The 20333-nt window shown below is 39.4% G+C and overlaps 1 non-coding gene across 1 annotated transcript; it reads left to right on the top strand.

Annotated features, from left to right (window-relative positions):
- Window positions 1-17383: 17383 nt before the first annotated feature.
- Window positions 17384-17490, top strand: LOC128569468 (U6 spliceosomal RNA). Its single transcript, XR_008375403.1, has one exon. It is a non-coding gene; the product is annotated as a U6 spliceosomal RNA (small nuclear RNA).
- Window positions 17491-20333: the final 2843 nt, after the last annotated feature.

Genomic DNA, 20333 nt, shown 5'->3' with positions numbered 1-20333 from the left:
ACAAGGTGTAACTCAGCGTCAGTTCCCACGCAGCTTGTCACCCGCGAGGTGCTCAGGCAAGCAGGAAGTGATTAAACTCTCCCAGTGGTGCAGGTGAACCAATGAGAGGTTCTAGAAGAAAATAATGCCCGCTGATTATCACAGTCATTCTCCAACAAGCAGGACAGCAGTGGAGGAGACACAGACAGACACACACGCTCACAAACACACACACTCGAAACCTAAACTGGCCTTTGTAAAAGAATTGAAAATAAAACACAAGCCTGCTACTAGCAACAGCTGCTTAAAATTGGATGAGTAGAAGGGAACCACACAAAGTTAATTAACACATGGTGATGGTCTGCCATTCCATGCAAGCCAGCATTAATACCAGTGAGTGAGCCCTTCCCCGTGCTAGTCAGTGTCAGTGAATTCTCACAACTCCAACAACTTCGGACAATTATTATCACTTTCATTTTTAGAAATGGAAGAAATGAAGTTAAGAGAGGTTACATCACTCACCTAAGGTCACACAGCTGGTAAAGAGTTGGAGGTGGAGATTCAAATGCTGGCAGAGTGACCTAGAGCTTGTGCATACTGCCATCGCCTGCAACTTTTTATGTCTCCAAAGAAATGCTGCCAAAATGCTGTCATAAAAACAATTTGACTGAAGTGCTATTCCCACGTATGGTCTTATTAATTTCTTGTATCAACCCAGCTAGTAAGAAAGGGCATTATCCTCACTTAATAGATGAGGACACTGTGACTCAGATAAGCCAAGAAACTTACTCAAAATTCAACAACCATTACAAGAAGAACTTGAATGCAGAACTTGATATTAAAATTTGCTTCTTCTGTAGGTCTAAGACTGGAGTGTATGTCGACATTCAGGATGCTGGCGCCAAGTCAGTGTGTTCTCCCATTCACTGGGCTGGTGTTTATTAAAAGGGTGATGGTTCTATTGGACTGGACAAAAGTATTCAAATGTGCCAGATACTTCTTGGCACCATACATTCTTTTTTTTTATTCCATTTTTATTTATTTTTTGTTTATTTATTTTTTTATTGTTAAATCATAGTTGTGTACATTAGTGCAATCAAGGGGTATAATGTGCTGGTTTCATATACAATCTGAAATATTCTCATCAAACTGTTCAACGTAGCCTTCATGGCATTTTCTTAGTTATTGTATGTAGGCATTTGTATTCTGCCTTTAGTAAGTTTCGCCTGTACCCTTTCTAAGATGCACCGTAGGTGTGGCCCCACCCCTTACCCTCCCTCCACCCTGACTTCCCCCCTCCCTTCCCCTTCCTTGGCCCTTTCCCCATATTCTTGTGCTATAATTGGGTTATAGCCTTCATGTGAAAGCTATAATTTAGCTTCATAGTAGGGCTGAGTACATTGGATACTTTTTCTTCCATTCTTGAGATACTTTGCTAAGAAGAATATGTTCCAGCTCCATCCATGTAAACATGAAAGAGGTAAAGTCTCCATCTTTCTTTAAGGCTGCATAATATTCCATACATATACCACAATTTGCTAGTCCATTCGTGGGTCGATAGGCACTTCTTCCATGACTTAGCAATTCTGAATTGGGCTGCAATAAACATTCTGGTACAGATATCTTTGTCATATTGTGATTTGTGGTCTTCTGGGTATATACCTAGTAAAGGAATTATAGGATTGAATGGCAGGTCTATTTTTAGATCTCTGAGTATTCTCCAAACATCCTTTCAGAAGGAATGTATTAGTGTGCATTCCCACCAGCAGTGTAGAAGTGTGCCCTTTCCTCCGCATCTCTGGTTTTGGGATTTTGTTATGTGGGCTATTCTTACTGGGGATAGGTGATATCTGAAAGTAGTTTTGATTTGCATTTCAATGATGATTAAGGATGATGAGCTTTTTTTCAAGTGTTGTAGATCGTGCGTCTGTCTTCTTTAGAGTAGTTTCTCTTCAAGTCCTTTGCCCACCTGAGATGGGATCACTTGTTCTTTTCTTGCTAATACATTTGAGTTCTCTGAGGATTCTGGTTATTAAACCTTTATCAAAGGTATAACCTGCAAATATCTTCTCCCATTCTGAGGGCTGTCTGCTTGCTTTACTTACTATGTTCTTGGCTGTGTAGAAGCTTTTTAGTTTGATCAGGTCCCAGTAATGTATTTTTGATACTGCTTCAATTGCCTGGGGAGTCGTCCTCATAAAATATTCACTCAGGCCTATTCCTTCAAGAGTTTTCCCTGCACTTTCTTCAAGTATTTTATAGTTTCATGTCTTAAGTTTGAATCTTTAATCAAGTGAGAGTCTATCTTAGTTAATGGTGAAAGGTGTGGGTCCAGTTTCAATCTTCTACAGGTTGCAGCAAGTTCACCCAGCACCATTTGTTAAATAGGAATCTTTCCCCACTGAATGTTTTTAATTGGCTTGTCAAAGATCAAATAATGGTAAGTAGCTGGATTCATCTCTTGGTTCTCTATTCTGTTCCAGACATCTACTTCTCTGTTTTTGTGCCAGTACCATGCTGTTTTGATCACTATCGATTTATACACAGTCTCAGGTCAAACATTCTTAGTGGTATGTGTTTTTAAGCTTATCAAATTTATTAAGCTTGATTTTAAGTTTATCAAATTTAGATATTGAATAGTGATCAAAAATATTATTTAATTTAAAGAAGGAAATCTATCACTTCATGAAGAGAGCATCAATCAGGATAACTATTAAATGTGCAGCATGAGCCACAGTAACCACAGGCAGGTTCTGGACACAATACACATAAAGGCAAAGACAGCACCTAGAAGGGGCTCCGTCTCCTGGGATGGGGCCAGGATCATGGCTCAGTGCCTCTGATACCAATGAAGTAGCTGAAGGCTAGGATGTAGGTGTGAGAGAACCTGGAGATGCGCGGCTGATGGTAGCATCATATACCACGGATGTCTATTCAAGATCAAGTAAAGCAAGGTCTCACTTTAGGTTCACAGAAGTCAGGGAGAGCCACCATACCACTATCTTCTCCCAGTAAACAGTGCAGAAGGACACCAAATAGGCTATCTGAAGCTCATGGGGGTAGGTGAGGGGACTCTAGCCCCTTCTACAGGCTTCATCCTCTTGAAGTCAAGACAGCCACGAACAATTCCAGAACTCACTTGTCTGACCAGAGAGGGCTGCTATAATGCCCAGAAGCTGCGTGTCCTGGTGCCCAGCAATAACACTAAATCTACATTGGGATTCATTTGTACCAGTACCTGGGGTAAGTTGAGAATACAGACAAGGGTTGAATGGATCCAATCTTAGCTCTGTCATGAATTTTCTGTGCATTCTCTGTCCTCTCCTTGAAGGCCCAGAGGCACACCTATGCAATAGGGGGCCTTAATAAAGTTTTTATGTATATGAGAAAATTAGTATACTAGAGCACAATATAACACAATAGAGTATAGAGCAAAAGTGTATTAAAGAATATTAGTCAATCCGTATTTTCTGCTGAACCCAAAAGTCAACCCAATATACATACCCCCCAAAGTGTGTTTCTCATCTTTCCTTCCCTTTCTACTTCCATGGGTAGAAAATATGATCATGAAGCACTAGGTCAAAAGGAAATACCTAACTGTCTTACCGGAAAACACCAGCCTCATCATAAGAAAGCAAAATAGATCTAGAATGTGTGCAGATGGTTTTTCTAGTTACTGCGATAAGTACTAAGAGAAAGCAGCCATTCCCTTTTGAAGGTATCCTCACAGCTTTCAAGGATATCAGGTCAGGCTAAATAATGAAGGTCGTGGGGATATGAAATATGAACAGAAACTCAGCATCTGCAATGATACGCAACAAGCCATCAAAGTCTGAACGCTTCAATCTCATTTTTTTTTAATTTTTCCATTGTGGGGAGGTATTTTTATTTTACTATAAAGAAGATAAATTATGTGTGAGAAAGTAAAACATCAAACCTTTACATGTTTTACTTTCATTTGCCTACTGAATACAATAGCAAAGCAGAGAATAAGGAAGGCTGGGATTCTGAGGACTGGATCACCTTTTTTGCTCATGGAATTTTACACAAGCCGCTTCTCGAGTCTCATTTTTCTTATCTCTAGAATGAGGAAATAAGAATAAGTTTTTCCTCAAGGGCGTTGGTGTAGGGATTAAATAAATGTGAAATCTAGTTAGAGCAATGCCTAATGTGAAGTGAGACTGCTCAGGAAATGCCATCATCACCACAACCGTTTTTGTTCTAGAGCATTTTATAAGCTGGTGAGGGCAACTTTCAGACAAAATATGAAGACTCAAGGTGATTCATACACAGCATAGGGGATTTGATGAATTATGGACTCAGTTTAATCCTATAGTTATAATTAGATAAGTGCTTCAGAGAGAGAACAAATAATTGGTTTAATAAAGTTATAAAATTATAAATACAAATTTTAAAACTAGTGGATGAAAAAATATTAGATTATTCCAGATATGTTGTCAGTGTGTGGAATATATTTTTTGTTGCTTTTTCAATTCCATCCAAAAATGTTTTAATGAACACACATGATGAGCTGGCCAATGGGCTGTGTACGGTGGAGACAAGGAGAAGCTTTGGAATTAATTTGATGGTACGTGAGGTATCAATATCTACAGTAACAGAAAACCTTTGTCTGAATACTAGCATTGATTATTGGAAAGAGTTCAAATTAGTTTAGAGCCAAGTTCAGGTGACGAAGGTAGGTAATAAAACTGAGGCCTGCTTTAAATGCAGTCAGATTTTTTTGTGTGCCTCAGAAGAATTCTGAAAGTAATTTTCAAAGGGCTTTTGCAAATGAGCACCAGCAGCAGTGCTGGTATGAGAGCTCGTGGATTGCTAAGGTGACTGCTTTGAGGAGGACAGCTTATGATTTCAATACATAAGGCCTGGTGGTTTCATCAGGAATCAGTCTCTTAAAATGTTCCCTTGCAGCAGAGACACATTTTCTGTTCCCTTTGTGTCTTCTCGGGCCACTTAGTATAGTTTTGAGCACACAGTGCAAGCTCAATCAAGCACCTATTCTACCAGCTAGGAAAGATGCCCCTAGGTGGTAACCCATGCCTTAGTCCCCCCTAATTTCTCTGGATGGTTCAGGACCTTTTCTTATTTCAGTTTCACCCCACTCGACTGAAGCACGGCCATTGCTTTCTGTGGGAATTGTATTTCCTGCTGTTCCCACTGCTGTCTCTGAATGCTTTGTAGGATGCATAAGCTTGCAGGACTCTTAGGACACACAGTAGCTACAAAGAAACCACTGGACAGTGTCTAGACCGGGGCAGTGTGAGTCCTCAGCATGATCCAGATTAGAAGAAGGGCAGGAATAGTCTAGCCTGTGCCATTTGAATGCCAAAGCCCCAATATGCCATGGACTAGTAATTAAGAGGCGGGCTCTGGAAGGAATGGCTCAGAAACATTCCCAAAGGTGGATAGAAACTTTAAAGTTTCTCAGACATCAGATAGAATTATTTTCCTATGTTCAGTAAAGCATCAGAGGTCTACAGTGAGTAAAACAATGATTAAGAAAATTAGATCTTAGCTCTTAAATCTGAGTTCAAATTCTGACTCTTCCGCCTGAGTACTCTGAGACCAAGCCCAGATCATATAACCTCTCAAAGCCTCAGTTTTCTCATCTTTAATATTGGGATTCTAATATTTCCTAACTCATTAGATGTTGCAATGATTAAAAGCAATAAAGCATTTGATACACAGTGAGCACTCAACAATTATTTGCAGTTATCACTAGTACTAATTAGAAAGTCTTCAGAACATAACTATTTGCTTAACCCCTTATATCAATCTGCATGATATTTACCGAACATAAATGCCTCGAGCTTTTACCACACCAAGTACCATTCTGTTTTCATGTGTTTGAAAAAAAATTGTTGTCTTCAATGATGAGAATTTGCATTACTCTCCAAAAAGTTTAGGGGATTAAAAAAGTGATTTTGCAACAAAACAAAACAAAAAAAAAAATCCACCCGTGGTTTCCTCCATGAGGCTGCACACCTATAAATGACCTCACTGCAGCCAAGTGGCAGCATAAGACTTTCAGTTTGTAATAAACATACATTTTACATGATTCTGAATTATAGTCATTGAAGTCCTACTTTGAAAAACAACGCATGGGGAGAGGAGAGAATGACAGGTGTTGTCTTTGGAGAATGATCTCCCAAATTTGGGAACAACTGGGATGGAAAGGCCTCGTGTGGGATTATGTGAAGAGTTTTGCTTGGGGCTAGGTTGAAAAATCACCCCTACCATCTCCCCTCAACACAGCAATTTTTACCAAAATAGCCAATGACACCACTTGTTATACATATATGCTTTCTTAGTGACAGACAAGGGGATTCTTACATACATTGCTTCATTCATCCTCCAGCAACCCTCTGAGGTAGGTGTTATTATTATCCCCATCTGGCACATGAAAAAATCAAGGCTTAGACTTTCTAAATGTCACAATACTTCTAGTAAACGGTTAAACTAGGACTCAAATAGCATTGACTGTAAAATTTATATTTTTAACTATTTTTTAATTGTTACCCTGCTTACATTGGTTTAATGGATACTCATCATCATCTGCCTATATTAGATGCAGTGATTGGCGTTCTTTTCCTTATAAGTAGTAGACACTAGTCTTACTCAAAGAACACAAAATCTGGTTGAGAACTGAATACGCAAAGTAGACAGTGGAACAGAGAGGAGGTGAAGAGCGTGATGTCTGAGTTCAGACTGCCGAATTTACACCCCAGCTCTGCCAGGACCCAGCAGGGGAGCAGCGGGCATCTCACTTCTTTAGGCCTACATTTCTTCACCTGTCCAATGCAGATGACAGAAATAATCTCCACCTCTTAGCTTTGTTGTGAGAATTAATTCAGTTCACACACATAAAATATATAGCACAGGAACTAGCACAAAGCAGTAACTGAAAGTTAACTTTCAGTGATATACTAAGTACTTCAGAGTTTAAAAACTACCTCTCTATACATTATCCATTGTAACCCTTATGACAACCCTAAGTCACTTCTCAGGGAAGCCCTTTTCGTTTAATTCAAAACTGTATCACTTCCCATTCCGTCCCCTTCCTTCATCTATTTTTCCCCACAGCGCTTATCTGATCAAATTTTGGATTTTGTTGTTTGTGTACTTATAATCTTTTCCCTACACTAGGTTGAAATCTCGTTTGTACTGTTCACAGAAAGTCTGTCCCGCTCTGAGGACAGCACCTGGCTTCTCATACATGAATAAATGTTCAAGACACTACAGGATTAGAGAAGCTGAGTATTACCCAAGGTCATATAACAAGTATGAAAAACTAGTAAGAGTCTGGACATAAACTCAAATCTTTAGACACTAAATCCAGTGCTCTGAAATGTCCTTGAATATCCCCTCTCTTCTCAGTATAACAAGAGAATTTAAAACTAAATATGAGGTAATTATCAAAATAGTATTGTCAATCCCCAAATGAAGAAAGAATTGGTGTTGCGTGAATGTCTCCCAATTGACCGGTGATGCAGAGAAATGAGTCCTGCAATGAAATAGTCTGAGTAATAAGGAGGTCCATTTACACTCTCATGGCAAGTGGCAATCTTTATTTCTTCCACTAAAGCTTATATAGGCACATAACTTAATCAATAAACACATGACTTAAACCTTGGCCCCAGGCCTTTTACTGCCTGATACTTTTGGGCCTAGGAACAAATCTGATTAACTGATAACCATTTTACCAACATTATCTAAAGCTATCCTTATGGGCTGAGGTTTAACCGCTTTAACTGATAACTACTTCACTAAAGTTATTCTTAAATTAAGTAATCAAAAACAACCTCAAAACAAGATTCTGGGGAATTAAGCAGTTTGAATGCTTGACCATCTGGAGGCTATTAATCATCTTTAGGGAGTAGTCTGGAAAATCCTGAGATATACAGGTGACTGTCTGCAGCCCTGCCTCCACAAAGCTCCACTCTAAATCACTTTTACATGATTAGGTTCTAAGCCACATATGGAGTTCTATCCAGGATTTTTTCCTTTTTAACTCACAAAATACTTTAAAATTGCCTTCACAAAATGGAACCGTTTAGGGGTTAACTTATAGGCTTTTCACCTATAAATTGGGGATAGGGAAAATACTGGAGCATAATCAGTTATTATGAACATATTTTGACTCAAAAATACATTATTTAATTCATTAAAAAATATAATCTTCATAGAATATTATTCATTCAACAAAGGCATTGTTTACCATGTTCCAAATACTATATACCAGGCTCTGGGGATAAATTTAGAACAAAATAGACAGGTCTATTAATTGTGGATTTCTGCTAACCTTATCCTACAATATACCTTTAAGCAATAAAATATGTGTAACCAAATGGAAAAATGCTATTCATCTAAAATCAAACCTTCTCTTAATACTTGATATGTGATAGAGAAAAAAATACACATTTCACAAGTCATGTTCTACATGGTATCTGAAGCAATGAAGAGAACTAGTGTTTTAGAAAAAGTAAAAAAATAAATCACTCTCTGGATAAAATGTTAACAGAAGTGACTTCTATTATAATGACAAGAAAATCTGCATGCTTCTCTCGTTCAGTGTGGTCCTTACATGAAAGCTTCCCTGGCAATGGAAGAACAACAACTAATATTAAATTTTTAAACATATTCTAAAATTACTCAGTCAAGTCATTTACATTTCATCCCAAATATGCCCTTTACCTGTGAGGCCTGGCAGTGCCATGCTAGCAACACTGTGGCTTCTTTCCATAGAGTGGATGGACCAAGAAGCAGAGAGGGTAGCAAAGTGAGTTGAATTGTAGGCAATCCCGCCCCAAACTTTATACAAGTTCTAACCCTGTAAATGTGACTTTACTGGGGTAAAGGGTCTTTGCAGATGTCATAAAGTGAGGGATCATGAGACAAGATCATTCTGGATTGCTACGTAGAGCCTAAGATGATGACAGTGCCCTTAGACGGACAGAAGACACACCCCAGGCAGAGGAGGGGAAACACAGGGACATGCCCCACAGACCAAGTGAAGGTGAAGGCAGAGCCTGGAGTTGTGCTGCCACAAACAAAAGAACGTGTACAGGCACCACGGGCTGAGGGAGCCAAGGCAGAGTTCTCCTCCAGAGCGTTAAGAGGGAAGGTGGTCCTGCTGACACCTTAACTCCTAACTTTTGGCCTTTGGAGCAATGGAAAAATAAATGTTTGTTGTTTGAAAACACTACATTTGCAGTAGTTTGTAATGGCATCCCTAGGAAACTAACAGAGTAAATATTCTCAGAATGATGGAAATAAAGACACTAGTGCCTACATTATAATCCACATGCGCTCAAGGAATGAGTGGCTGTCACCTGTCAGGGAAGATTCTTCATGCATTGGTAGTTCTGATTTCTTCTCCTCGGAGTTGATTAAATCTATTCTGATTTTTTTAACTCGATGTTCCATTGCTAATAAATGTTTCTAACTTCCAAAATAATCTAGTTTTAAATAAGCCAGCTGCCAAGTCAATAAAATCACGTCTTGCAAGCTGGTAATAATATCTGCGATGGATTTACAAGAAAAAGCAAGGAGGGTTTACATCATGAACCCAAGTACTTCAGCCAGAGACATGCCCACCCCAGATGAACCAGAGGGCATTTGGAGGTGGTGGCAGGTGGGAGAGACAAAACAAGCACAGCAAGGAAACAATTTCAGTGGGATACTAAAAAGAGGAATCCAAATTTTTAGAGTGGAAATGCAATTATTTCAATGTCTGCCTCCTGCAACTATTAAAAGTAATAGTGATTCTTTCTCCTTTGAATTGCATTTCTGATCACTGTTAATTTTATACACTATCTTTAATTCCCCATAGTTTTATATTGCCAGTTAATTGTCATGTGGCTATTTTTATAGCTAACTTGGTAAACTCTTTGAAGGTAGGGACTATGTCATATTTTCTTTTCTTATGCCCTTGTTTCTTTTCTGGGCCCAAGTAAAGAGTAAATTATTGAGAGATAACTATTAGTTTACTTACCTTTGCTTTCCTATTCATATGCCTCTACTTTAACATTTCAGCTCTTTTGACTAATGAATACCAAGCATTGCTAAATCAGTGGAAGAGCAGATCTAAAGCATACATACGTGTCACGTGCATGTGTGTGTCCACACAAGTCTCCGTCTCCTTCTGTCACACACAGACATGAAACAGAAATATTTGCCTATGAATCAATTCTGTCAACAACTACCATCACCTCTGAGTTCTAATATTATAATACGTTAGGTAATTATTTTTCATAAAAAGACCCAGAAAGATAAAAATATCTTCAATGTAGCTTACAATGGAGTGTTTGCATAGATAATATTGGAGCTTCAAGGCAAATGCCCAGATCTGAAATATTTCATGCTGCGTAGTATATGATTAGCTACAATCCAAACCTAGTTCATGAATACTTCAAATACCTTTGGGAAAATTCATAATAATATTTACTTAGCACTTATTCTAGTCCAACCATTGTTCTAAATCCTTTACATTCATTGAATTAACTTATTTATTAAATCATCAAATACTTAGGGAGTGTGTAATGGTTAATTTTATGAGTGAACTTGACCAGACCACAGGGTCCCTACATATTTGGCCAAATATTATTCTGAATGTGTCTCATCAGGTTAGCTACTACATGCTTCTTGTGTGCGTGGGGGGGGAGGTGTTGTTTTATATGAGGTGTGCAGAATTCTGTTCAGTTGAATGCTAATTTATGGTCTTAGAAACGAAGGTGTGCCTTTTGCTCAGGAGTGAAAGTTCAAGAAGCAACAGAAACCTGTCTGTAATTACTGATAAGACAGAGATACTTTCAAAAACTCTTTGAAGAAAGCCTTTATTTTCTTTTACGAATATGAAAAATCATCCAAGAAGACTTCAGTTCACCTCACGAAGAGCAGTGAAGTTTTGAAGTCAACAGATATGATTCTAGGTCTCAGTTTGACAGGACTTGTGAAATTAGCCTATTTGCTTAGCTTAACTGTGCCTCTATTTCTGCTACATGAAATGGAAATGATAAGAGCATCTGTCCCCAGACAGAGGCACCAGCTATTGGACAAGGCGATGGGTATAAATCTCCAAGCACAGTGGCTGGATCATATTACGTTCTCACCAGGTCTTAGTAAAAATAATGAGTAGAAATGTTTAGGCTAAACTTTAGGATCAATTTGATATTTTAATGCATGTCTGAAAAATCAATATTAAGTCTAGCAGACAAGAAGAAAATGAAATCTATTGGGAGAAAGACAAAATAACCTGCTAGCCCAGGTCTGAGGGAAGAAGCACAGAGACCCTGAAAACAAGCTTTCACTAAATGTCTAATTGGTACCACGTGCTTAACGGATATCACAGCTCAATCAGTTCATTGAAGTCTCACAGTCACAATATGTGGCTGGTATTTTCAAAGTAACTTTTTGTGTCAGACTTATGTTTGGTGCTTCAAGTCAGCAGTGAGCAAAATTAAAAGTTCCTGGCCTCATGGAGTTTGTAGGCACTAGCTATGATTGAGTGATGGAAGGAAGTCTGTACAAACTTTTTTAGGCTCTGGGGGAAGTGGCTTCTGATGTGACTATTCCACTTCACCACTGTAAAGGATACGCAGAGATAGGCAATATGTAAATGAACACATGCAGGCCATGTTCCAATAAACCTCTACTTACAATAACAGAGACAGCTGGGTGCAGTGGCTCACGCCTGTAACCCTAGCACTCTGGGAGGCAGAGCCGCCGGGTGGATTCCCTGAGCTCATGGGAGACCCCCATCGCTAAAAATAGCCAGGCATTGTGGTGGGTGGTCTAAAAATAGACCCAGCTACTCTGGAGGCTGAGGCAAGAGGATGGATCACTTGAGCCCAAAAGATTGAAGTTGCTGTGGGCTATGACACCACAGGACTTTACTGAGGGAGACAGCAGATGTACTTAACAGAACTCTGGATATTAGAAATAGCAACTAGCTCCCAGTTCAGTGGAATTAAGAATAACCTCAGTAAAGGGAGAGGGTTATTAAGTGACCTGTGTTTTGAAGAACCAATAAGGCTCCCTAAAAAGGCAAGAAGTGAAAAGAAAACTCCAGGCAGCAGAAACAGACAGTGAAAATCATGGAAGCATTAAAGGACACAGCTTGCTCAGAAAGAGTAAATGTGAGGAGCCATGATAACTAGGAGACTGAGGTCAGAGGAAAATGAGGAGAGAATTAGAAAAAGCATAGTTCTTCGGTGGCTGAAAGCAAAGTTCATATTCTCTTTCAGTATTTCTAAAGGTCGAGCTGCGTTTCCCCTCCCAAAGCTAAATGATAACAAGATGCAGTTCAAAAGCTGGTCATCTCAAATTGCCATCTAATCATTTAATTAAAGCCCCATGCTGGCACCAGCCATCCTCAGGGCCCATTTTTCATCTGGGCAGATTTCATTACACTTTTTAAAGCAAATTTGCCTTTTCAAAGGCGCAAAAATGCAAATGACTAGTTTTGAAAGGAAATGCATAACACTCTGCATGATGACAGGGATTTTCTTGGAAAGCAGTAATGCACAGAGAGCTATCTTTAGGGGCTGAGGGTGGCTTATCAGCCCTATGGGAGCTCAGCATGATATTTCATTACAGCCCCGGGATGCAAAGGGAAGTGAAATATCGAACCAGAAAGCAAACAGCCCGCCCCATCTGCTTCTTCAGCATCACTGAAACCACATTTTGAAACAGGGTACATCCTTTGGACCAGCAAGACCGAGGCAGACAGTGACAAATGGAGGACATTTAAAGTGTGGCCCAGAATATGATGAAAAGCCAGGAGGAAATGACGTATTCAAAGACAGGAACAGGAATCACCACGCCTAGAGGCCAACTAAAATCAAATATTAATAGGCAGATTCAATTACATTCAAAACAATTCTCAGGGTTAAGAAAATATCCACTTTGAGGCAATATGGCTCATGTCGATGGTATTCACAATGAGGGAACACAAGTGACCTTAGCAATATAAATCGGCCTCTTCTCCCTTAGGGTTGGTGAAGCCATGATAACTAGGAGACTGAGGTCAGAGGAAAGCATCACTGTTCCCCAATCATTTGTGCCTTTCTCCTTGAAAGATGAAACTCCAGCACAGATTTTATGACTCTATAGACTCTGAAGTCAGAGGCAATTAGCCCAAAGAGGAAAGAGAGGTGCAAGTGAACACCTATTAATTTCTTTTTTGCCATTAAAGGATAACTTCAGGATGTTAGATAAACTGTTCCATCCTATGAAAGAATCACCGTCTGTTACAGTAGCAGCATTTGTGGTGAGGTTGAGAATCGGAGGCAAAATTGAAACTCATAGACTGTTTCAATTTGTGGTCAGAGGATGTCGGCATTTCAAGTAGAGCTTTTGACCAGGGAAGTTCACTAGCATTGGAACTGGTTAACTTAGCTAAGGCCTCAGCCTCAGTTGAAGAGCTCAGGCTATGCCCTGTACAAAAGGGATGTCCATCCCTGTCACACCCTACCCAAAATGTGGCATTCAGTTCAGAACACTGCTCCACCTTAGAAACATAGGAAAAAAATGGAGAACAGGAGGCCCTCTGACATAGCCTACCTTACATGTTTTTTTTAATTTTATTATATTGAAATATACACACACCAAGTACACATATTATCAATATAAACCTGCACCTTGAAGAACTCTTACATAAGCACATCTATAAGCACCTGTTTACTGGTGCATAATAATCAGCACCCAGAAATTTCCCTCATATCCTTTTAGGAAAACCTTTTTCTTAACCTCTAGTATCATAGGGTATTTTTGTGTCTTATATAAATATAATCACATAGCATATCCTGTTGTCTGAACTCTTTGGGCCAATATTTTACGTGCGAGATTTGTCCCTATCACTGGGGCTAGTTATATATTATTCTTCCTCATGTATGAACAGAGTCCCAGTATGTGAATACACCACTGCTCACCTATCCTACTATTGATGGTTGCTTGGGATATATCCAGCTTTGAGCTACCAGGAATAGTGTGACTGTAAGAATGCTGTACATGTCTTTTGGTGAACATGGCAGATATTTTGATATTTCCACTTTGATGTGAGAAAAATTGTGGCATAGCTTTGACATAGCTGTGTCAAATTTGTCATGTTGGAACAAAATCCCAACCTTTGTTTGGAGTCAAGCATAGAAGGGACATTCCTAATTTCTACTCTGTTTCTTACCTCCCTCCCCCTTCCTGCTGCCACTCAACCACCATCCTGAACTCTGCTCCTGCACTTGACATCCCATCCAGTTCAGGGGACTATATTTGGAAGGAATGTGCAGTAAATTAAAGGAGTCTGGCAGTCCCAGCTCCTATGCAATATTAATAGCCCTCCTAAAAGGGACAACAAAATATGCTTTTAAAACCACAGAAGGATTCTTTAAGGGAGAATTTTTAGGGGAAAGTGTTTCTTCCCTTCAGCACAAGAATCAATAATTATAACAGACTCTGATGATTTGAAGGATATCAAATGGTAGCCATTTTTGAGAGAGAAAAAAATATATAGCCTGCTATAATTCCAGCCATCTAGTGGAAAAGGCTATGGGAATGCAAAGGAAAGGAAGATAAATTCTGCCAGGAGCAGGCTCAGGTATATGGAGGAAGTTTGAGAGTCTATGGGGAAGGGAGACATCGGGACGTTTGTTGGAGTCTATCTACCCTGTTTCCCTGAAAATAAGACATCCTCTGAAAATAAGACCTACTTACAGGAAAGATAAGACGTCCCCTGAAAATAAGACCTAGCGCATTTTTGGGAGCACACCTTAAAATAAGACACTGTCTTATTTTCAGGGAAACAGGGTAGCAATGCCAACCCCTGGGTCCTTTTTAATCATATTCCAAATATCCCATGTTTGATTTGAGTTGTGCTCACCCAACCCTGCCTTTAAGGTTGGACACCAACTGACTTAACTATCTAAGGAATCTCACCTCTTTAGCCATAGTGATGGTTCCAGAATGGGCTTAACCATATTCTGAGCCATTGTGTGTAACTCCTTCTCTTGGCTACAGACATAGGGTTTAGGACATTAGGACACACAACAACCTAAGACAGTTCAATCAGAATGAGATTCAGGCTTTTTTGTGAAGGCTGAGACACAGACTCTCTTCCCTTGTCTTTCTAGGCTAGGTGGTACAAAGCGGGAGGTTTGGAGAGAAACACTGGACATAGAGGAGGTGTGAATTACACAGATCTCGAGAACGGGATTAATTCAAAGGACAGAGTGGAGAGACAGGTTCTGATAACACTGCTTTTGTCCTAGTTGAAGATGCACCTACAGTGAGATAAACTCTTGACTGTTCCTTACATAGACTTATCTCTTTTTGCAAAAATCCAATTTGAGTGAGGTTTTCTGTGGCTTACAATTGAAACTTTCAAAGCTAAAACATGTGAGAACTGGGCCCAGAAAGTATAAGAAGGATTCAACAGGTGAAGCTAACATGATAGGAATGAAAGACATAAAGGAAGATAGATCTGTGAATAAGCACTTAGCCTGAAAAGACAGAACATAGTGGGAAGCAGCTTATACACGGGTTAAGATGGTTCAGGAGTCAACAAGTTTTTCCTATCAAGGGCCAGAGTGTAAATATTTTCAGCTTTGTAGGCCAGATGATTTCTGTCACAGCTACTCAGTTCTGCCATTGTAACATGAAAACAGCCATAGACAATAGGAAAAGAAACGAGGGTGGCTGTATTCTAATAAAACTGCATTGATGGACACTGCAGTTTAAATTTCATATTACTTCCATATACCATAAGATACTGTTCTCAATTTGACTTTTCAATCATTTACAATTGTAAAATCAGTCTTAGTTCATGGACCATTAATTTGCTGACCTCTGAGATAGAGTGAATATAATTTTGTGATTCAAATTCTTCCTCCACCATATCCTGGCTACATAACATTGAATAATTTACCTAATCTCACTAAACGTCAGTTATTTCGATGATAAAACAGAGATTCTTGTGGTACAGAAGTCACAGTTCTGTTCCAAGAATTAAATAATTGAATTCATACAGAAACATTGAGCAAAGTGTCAGATACATAGCACTCAACATCTAGCTATCATTCTTAGGATTGATTATGAACATCCTTTGATATCAGGCTATGTATCTTAGTAAGAGAAAGCCATCAATATTTCCTGAGCAGAAAACTTCCACAGAACTTGCCTTGGGAAGTTTGTAAAAGTATCTGTAGGAAGGGAAGATGGAAAAGGGTTAGTTACCTACTTAAATTGACCTAATGGGTGAAATGTGTGTCATCCATCTAGCTTAGGATACTCAGATGTGCATTAGTATTACGTTTTTCCTTTCAAGGCAGCAATCACTGTTTAGGAGAAGAAGAAGGAAGAGGATCTGGGGGCGGGAGGGGTCAGGGGATGCTCCCAGTCCTGTGTAATGCATTTCTTTAGAAATAAATTCTGACACAGAGACTCAGCTGAGCTGATAAAATTTTTAGAACACACGGTCACTTCTGCTTTGAACTGCATTTGTTGCTTTTGATAATTTATTCATTCTCTAATTAGTTCAGCCAAAGATATAGACTACGTCTTTTTCTATGAGCCCAGATGGTACCCTATCACACAGATGATGCAGAATAAGACCCCATACTGTATTCGTCAGACACCCCACCAGGTAACTGATAACCAAAAAATGGTTCAGTAGGGATTTGCATTTAAAATCTCTTAAGGTTCTCTGGCTCTCTCCACCATTCCCCTCTCCAACACACACTAAAGATTGTAACCCCATTTAAGATTATTAGCAAATCCCAGGCTTCATAAATATCGCAGGGGAGCTAATGAGATGATTTACAAAAGGTTTGCAGCTCATTGTATAAGAGAGCACCAAGCTGGTTTGATTTCTCTGGTCTACGCTACAGAGAAACCAATTAGAGTTTGCTTTTCCTTGAATGATGCAAATGAAAAACAGTATAATTTGGATGAATAAACCTGTTAAGGCAAAGAAATATGAATTCATATCAATAGCACGAAACATAAGCAATATAAGCTGTGGATTTTTCTCAAACCCCTGCAGACTTATTCCTTGCTTAATAATCAAAATGTGTTTGTTGAGTACCTACTGTGTGTCTGGCATTACACTAAAAATTATAAATATATTATCTTAAGAAATTTTTACAACTACCCAATGAAACAAGATCCATCTTCTTAGTTATAGACGAAAGAAGCTTCATCCTAAATTCATAAAGTTCGTAAGCTTGTGAGCTTTCAGCCCTCAAGCTTTCCCTTGCCAATCTCTCCCCTGCCCACAAATGTGTCAAATGGTTTATGAAGCGAGTGTATGATGCCCCATGATCATATCAATGTATACAGTTATGATTTAATAAAATAAATAAATAAATAAATAAATAAAGAAGTTCTCTTTGATGTGCTCGCTTCGGCAGCACATATACTAAAATTGGAACGATACAGAGAAGATTAGCATGGCCCCTGCGCAAGGATGACACGCAAATTCGTGAAGCGTTCCATATTTTTGCAATATGAAAAAAAAAAAAAAAAAAAGAAGTTCTCTTTGATATAGGTGCCTGCTGGGTGTAGTGGAAAGAGAGTTAAATACGAGTCCCTCATGCTCTTCCTGACCTCTGCCCGTGCATCCCTGCCATGCTTATTGTTCAACTTACCTTGACTGCAATCATTTTCAGAAGTGCCTCTTCAGTACATTTCTCCCTCTCTGGGAGATGGATATTTTTATACCCATTTTATAGATGAAAAAACTGAGGGTGGGAGAAGTCAACTAACTCGTTCTTCCAGATCCAAAACCAGTGGATGAATGAGCCCTACTCTTATCTAGGTCTAGGTCCAAAGATGGTAGCATGTCCAAGACTGAAGAAAATCATTAAGGTTTGCTCTGTAATCCCATTTTTCATCAAGAAAGTCTCACCTTGGGGGTAGGAACAACTGTATAAAAATTAACATAAATTTTAAATACTTTCCGATACTTTCCAAAAATGCATTTGTGTATATACATTTAATTTTGGTGTTTATAATCATACTGAGCTAATAATGTGAGCCTCAGTTTCTTCATCTGTCAAATAGGGGTGATAACACCAATATCACTAGATTGTTGTAAGAATTAAATGAGAAAGTACAAGTAAAGTATCAACACGACAGTAGCTAGTGAAGGGAAGACATTTGCCTACCTGTCTATCATTCCAGGCGTGTCCATCCATCTGTCCACGTATTCCCCACCAGCCCTCTCTCTATGCATTACATAATGTTTGTGGACAGAATTAAGAGGCCTAGACTGGGCAGCTGGGTTCCTATCACTGGTTCTACTGCTCTAGCATCTTCCCTGCCAGGGTTTGTGACCCTCGCACATAAAATGAGGGACTTTGCCCTATCAGCCCCCAAATGTCCAATACTCTCAGAGTCCATACAACCTCATCATTGTTATAGTAATGCCATCACCCTGTGTGACAGCCACAATCAGTTTCCCCTAGCAGCAGGCCAAAGGAGGAAAATTACGTGCAGTTCTGTCTCAACGATGCAGCTGCTTTGCTGTCCACACAGTTTGCAGATATGTTCCAACCAGTCTGTTTAGTAGCTAATGAATTTCACAAGATGATTATTGTGGTTATATAAACAGTAAATTTCAAACAACTGGGACTATGTTGTTTTGGCATGAAAACTTACTTTTAGCAAGTTAGGAGTACCAATCTCCGTTTAAATCTCCATGAAGATTGGGAAAGGAGGTGTCAGGGAAGGCACAGCCCTATTTGCATGAAAGTCATTGTTTTTAAGGTTTCAAAATGCCATTTAGAATCAAGTCATCATATTTGTCAATAATACAACTACTTCGCAGACATTTATTTAAACTCCCAGAACGAAAAATATAGTAGAAAACAGTAGAGTCTTGGAAATTGGCTAGATTTGTTTTCAAATCCAGGCTACACCCTAAACTAGCAGTATGTCTTTGGGCAATAAACCTAATTTCTTTGTACCTCAATATCCTCATCTATAACATGAAAAAAATGGTATCTAATTCACAAGATGATTGAGAGAACAAAATAAAATACGTAAGGCATCTAAAATAGTGCCAGTGATTCAAAGTGACTGAAAGTAAATATGTCCAAAAAAAAAAAAAAGACAACAGGAGCTTTCTCCTGCACATCTGCTGCCTGCAATTTGGCGTTTCCTGACCCACTGAACACCGTGAGCGACCCAGATGCACCAGCCATAAGCATAAGAGTCAGCCTCGATACCCTCTGACTGCTGTACCCTCTGCTTCCTACCTGCTGCTTCAGGCTACTCTGCCTGTTTCACTGATAAATCTCCCAGATTCATCCACCACCCTCATCTCCATGTCAGCAGCTCCCTGAACGCTCCCACAGTTCTTATCTGAACTGTGCTGCCCCATTCACACCCACCCTGTATCTGTTCCACCCTGTACTTGTTCTCTACAAGGCAGCTAAAGGGACCCTATAAAAAGTAAAAGTCAGCAAGGCTCCCTGCCTTGCAGTCCTCCAAGATTCTTCCATATGCTTTTGATGAGACCAAATTTCTCACTGTGGCCTTCAAGGCTCTGCCTGTGCTGGCCCCAGGCAATATCTCCAGCCCTACCTTATATCAAAACCCACCTCTTCCTGGGGTTCAGTGACAGCTTGCTCTTCTTAGATTCATTGAGGTTCCCAGCACTACCTCCCACCACTCAATTTGTACTTAGGTGTGAGCATTCTACTTGCCAGCCCCACAGAAGCCTTAAATCTGGAGAGATCTCATCTGCAACACCTCAGGCTAGCTCAGCCCTCTGTGCCTGATTTTCCCTTCTGGAACCTTCCATCGCTCATAGTTACGTGTTGGTGTGATTCTTTACTTACCCATTTGTGGTCCTCACTACAGTGTAAATCTATGGGTGGGAGAATCCTTTTGTTTTGTTTTTAGCATCTGTTTCCTGGTTGCTAAAACAGAGCCAAGCCCAGAGTATACATTCAATAAATATTTTTGAATAAATGAATAAACATTGTCTCCTACCCTTCTTCCTTTCTCTCCCTCCCTCCCTCCTTTGTTTCACAAATATTACCTGAATGTCTGCTACATGTCAGTTTCTCCATTTGTTAGTATTAACATTGTTTTCTGAACTCTGTTTGAATGTTTCCAATAGCATGGATCTTATCAGTTCCTGAAATTGTCATTTGCAGGCAGTTTTAGTTGACATTAATTCTTCTTTAAAACAAGTTGAAATTTAAGTAACTTCTGCCCATTTGCTGATGTGGCTTATTTTTGTACCCAAAATCAGAAAAAAAATCAAACCATTGCGATCTATGAAAACTCTCTATGTTTGTCAACTTGGGCCACCATCGATAAGGTGAGATTTACAC

This window comes from Nycticebus coucang, chromosome 17 (genome assembly GCF_027406575.1).
Source record: "Nycticebus coucang isolate mNycCou1 chromosome 17, mNycCou1.pri, whole genome shotgun sequence".
Lineage (NCBI taxonomy): Eukaryota > Metazoa > Chordata > Mammalia > Primates > Lorisidae > Nycticebus > Nycticebus coucang.
This window is presented reverse-complemented; position numbering and strand designations above follow the sequence as displayed.